Below are 5105 nucleotides of genomic sequence, written 5' to 3'. Positions count from 1 at the left end.
AGGACCAATTTAAAAACAGTTTTACAAAAATAATCATCAATACAAATAAATCAAAGATAGTTATCATACATTATTGCTGGATTAATTCTAAATATTTTGAAAATTTAATTGTTAAGGGTATATTTTATGCAAATAAAAAAAATTTGGGACAAAATTGAAACAAAAAACTTAGAGATATTTTTAAAATTTTTGACAAATTTCAAAAACAGAAAATATACTCTACTCTTTAAATGTTAAGTTTAAACAAGAGTGTTACTTAACTAATATGAGTTTATTTACTATTAGGTTTTCTCTCCATTTAAAATTTGATTCTTGTTTCTTTGTTAACCTATTTTTAAAGATACTTATTATTTGAAATAAAAATTTAAACCTTGATAAGGGGAGTAGATATTGCCTTAATTGTTAAATTATTGATATTAAAATATAAATTTAATTTTGATGTATTGTTAATGTAAATAATTTTATAAAATATTTATATTTTTATTAATTATGTGAATAGTCATTTAAAAGAACGAATATAATTAAAGGGACAAGTTACATAAATAAATTAAATTGGACTCAAATTACACAATTGCAACTTTTTGTAAAGGATTATGTATACGTGAATTCTCTATATATACAAGTGGAAGGCAATTATGAAAAAGTAAAATATCATTTTTACAAGTGTCATTTTCACAATGGATAATGAGGAGAGTTTCATAGTTTTAGTGTATTAGTCTGAAAAAATTTAAAAAAGCAAAAAGCATGATGTTAAGTTTACTGATAGAGAATCACTGAGTGTCTTTATTCGATCATTGAATACCTTGTCAAAGATAAAAATCAGTATATTACAAATGTTTGGGGTTGTGGGATCAAATGGGCGAAGAAGTTGTTTTATAAGATCCTTATTGCTATTGTGTCAACTGGTGTGAAGTGTGATACATTTGTGATAGAGTCCAATGAAGATATGTAGGTTTTGTTTCATTGTCGGCGAAATTTTCTAGAAGTGAGAATACACAAGTTGTATGCCAAGTTGAAAGATAGTGTCAACAGTTCTGGGGCATTAACTCTGAATCCTCAGTCGATCGTGTTGGGGGTGCTTCTACCTCGATGTCTGTGGTTGCACCTTCTAGTCCGTTGGTTGAACCTCCAGTTGGGTGGATAGCAGCATCATGATGTACGCAGTACGTATATGTGAACAATATCATCATTTGCATTGGCGGGTAGCACCCTAAACCTCGCATGGAAGTATGAAACCATATGAATTGGACTGTCATCTGCTTGACCTTAGTCGGCGGAGGTAGCTCGCTGAATAACTCCTGCAACCACTTCCAAGCTGGTCTGCCATCCTCCATAAAGTGTTTGAAGTCAATGAGACACCTACTAACAGTCTTTCCATCAACGGACAACCCCAACTGATATGCCACATTTTGCAGTGTGATGGTGCACTCTCCAAACGACATGTGAAACGTGTACATCTCAGTACGCCACCTCTCAATAAATGCGCTCACCATAGGCATCCAACCAAAACCAATGAGTGTTCAGTCTAGCCAAGTGATACAAACCAACTTTTTCCGAATAAGATATGATTTTCTCATGCAAAGGCATATTTTGTTGCCTCCGAACGCTATAAATACACCTACTTGGCTGCATCATGTGATAAAAATAACCACACCCTAATTAAATTCTAATATATACAAGGCTAAACCATAAATTATTATTAAAAATATCCTAATCCAGTGCAAAAATTACATAGCTATTATCTAACTAATCTTTTAGAAGTGAGAATAAAAAAACATAAAAATTTTAATATATTAAATCCTAATCAATAAATTACTAATAAAAAATTCTAATCAAAGTTCACATACATGAATGTGTGTTATCTGTCCAATCTTTTAGGCTTCGTTTGGTTATTGTCTTCAGAACATATAGACTCAGACACAACTATACCAAAAGACATAGACACAGATAGACATAAATTTTTTTAACGTGTTTGACATTAGTATACAAGACATAATAATTTAATTCAAATGTCCATTTTATCCTTATTAGTTCTCTACTATCATCTTCCACCAACATAAAGGCTGCCGCCACCATAGCTTTCTAGCACCACCCCTGCTATCTGCAATTTTTTAACTTCATCGCAAAATACTATCTTCAACTTTCATTTATTCATCAGTTCAGCAATTCAATTTTCTCATTAAAAAAAAAATTGAAACATGTTGAAATAAATAAATAAAAAAAAAAGAACGAAAATGAGAAGACAGATCTCAAGAATGGTCGACTACTATTTTAGGCTCTCTTGATTTTTTTTCGCCTTTCTTAATGAAATTGATTCAAGTAATAGTGGAGAGGAACAGATCTGAGCAACACCTAATGAATGTAGACGAATAAATCTTACCAAAGATGATGATATGTGCGACTATGTGAAGAGAGAAAGAGAGATGAGGAGGAAGAAAAAAGAAGGGCGTTAATGGTGGCGGCCCGTGGCAGCAGTATAGAGGGGCACAACCATGAAAGAAAAAGCAGAGTGATGGGTGTGGCGATGCGAAGAGAGAAAGAGAGAAGGAGATGAGAAAGAGAGGAGAGGCAATGGCTATGGCGGTGGTGTGAAGGAGGGACACAGCCATGGAAGAGGGAGGATGGAGGAAGGGACGTGGAGGTTGGGAGGATTTTGGGGTTAGAAACACATAATAGAAAAGATAATAAGAGAGAAAAAGGGGAATTAGGGTTAGATTAATTAGGGACATAGTTGGAATTTCAAAAAAAAGAAGGGATAAAAATGTAAAATTTTGTCTTATAAGTTGTGTCTCAATATCTCAACTTAATGGAGAGACACTAAAAACATGTATTTTGTGTATACTTATGTAACACCGTGTCTATCATAAATTTGTGTCTCAACTAGGGATGGCAACGGGTCTCCATGGGGGCGGGGACATGCCCCTGCCCCCCGCCCCGTCACCCATAACCCGTCCCCGTCCCCGCTCCATCTCCGCGACGGGTAACGGGGACCCCATATCTGCCGGGAATCGGGGTCTCCACGGATATCCGCGAATTTTTAAAAAATAAAAAAAATTGTAAACATAAACAATCCTCAATTAACATTACAATAATCTCCATCACTAACAACATTAACTCAAAAATTCACAATCCATACCTAAACCAAATCAATTCAAATCATAAAACACCCAAACCATAAAAACTTTCAGATGCATTCATCCAGTTTCAAATCTACTTCTGCCAAACACAACCACATATCAAATTAATCAACCAGATGCATCAAACACCAATTTACATTCATTCAGGCAGCCATCACTAACCTAAGAAAATTAAACCAAACATTAAATAGTAAAACTGTTTACCAAATATCACACTGCCTTGTACAGTTATACAAACCGCATCAACCATCAAAAACCATGAAATCTTTCTGCAAACCCACTTTAAACCTTCATAAAAAACAGAAGCAGGTTTAAAAAAATTAGAACTGTATTTGTTGAGAAAATAAATCAATTTAAAAAGAAGAAAAATAAAATAAAATAAAATAAATTCTGTTTTGAGGGAAAAAATAGAAATACCTTTACCAAAGACAAAGGCGGCAACACGATGGAGATCGGACTGCCTTGCCAAAGACGAAGACGGCGACGACAAAGAACACTTCTTCCGAAGACGACGACGCTTTTGGCTCTCGAAGAAGAAGACGACGACGTGAGCCCGAAGACGAAGACGCTTCAAGCTCCTCGCAACGCTGGCGACGATGGTTCTCCTCGGGGTGCGTCGATGTCAGGCGCGCGATGTCAACTCTACCTTCTGAAGTGACGTTGAGAGTGAGAGGTGGAAGCCGTGAGAGGAAACGAGGGTGGCGGTCTGGCAGATAGTGGTGAGATTAGAGGAGGGTGACGGAGAGAAGAAAAGGGAGAGGGAAAGGCAGAGAGTCTAAGAGGAGTGACGGCAGAGAAACTGAATAAGGGTTAGGAGAGTTAGGGTTTGTCAACAACATATATATATATATATATAAAGGGTATTTTTGACATTTATATATGCGGGTATTATATGGGTCCCAATGGGGCGGAGACCTTGCTCCCTGCCCCCGCTCGTTTATTTCGCGGGTCCCTATCCTCGCCCCCCGCGGGTTAAAAAAGCTCTCCAAATCTGTCCCCCGACGGATAAATTCCCGCGGATACCCTCCCTGTTGGGGAAAATTGCCATACCTAGTCTCAACAAACAAACGGTGGACATGTGCCACCGTGCGTGCCCATGTCTTTAGTGTCCAGGAACACCAACCAAACGCATGCTTAAATACACAAAAACTCCAAAAATGTTACATAACAAAAAATATTTAATTCAACTTACATATTTAAACAATTACAACTCTTATCGTTAAAAGAAAACAAACTAATCTCTTCATTGATACCTCCGACAACGTGAGCAACAATGTTGAGCTAGTATAAGTGATTTTCATCCGCCATGGTCCCACTTGAATATAGTCTCACCAAATTCTCAAAATTGTCTCCCAGCCTCCTCCTCCCTCTCTCAAGTCACAACTTTTTCTCTCAAACTAAATATTTTCTCTCTCTATCAAATGAAGAATCTGCTGCTGGCTATCACGGTTTTATAACCAAGCTACACGTACACCGCAGTACTTTCTAGTAGATTAGGATAGCTGCTGTTTCTTCATAAACCGGTGGACCCTATAGCGGTTTATGCATTGTGGAATTCCTTCAGAAATCGCGACATCCTCTGACAGTTTCTGTATGGCACGATTTCAATGTAATCCGCGCTACCCTTTAGTGGATTACATGCAATTATAAACCGCTATATACACTTTGTAACGATTTACATAGAATTAAAATAGGACAAAGATGTAACATGTTTCAAAAAGTTGTAATTGCGTAAATTTAAAACAAATTTGATTTATTTATGTAACTTGTCCTAATTAAAACATTGTGAAAAATATTTTATACTATCAATACATTAAATTTAAATTCTTAAAATATTTTAATAATAGAATTTCTACCTGATTATTTATTTTTTACTATGACATTATTGAATAGAGTAAACTACCAAAATGGTACTCGAAAGTTTGTAAAACGATTTAACAAAAAAAAAAAGTCTCAAAAGATGCTAAC

The sequence above is a fragment of the Arachis ipaensis genome, chromosome B09, assembly GCF_000816755.2.
Source record: "Arachis ipaensis cultivar K30076 chromosome B09, Araip1.1, whole genome shotgun sequence".
Lineage (NCBI taxonomy): Eukaryota > Viridiplantae > Streptophyta > Magnoliopsida > Fabales > Fabaceae > Arachis > Arachis ipaensis.
Note: the sequence above shows the minus strand (reverse complement) of the source record.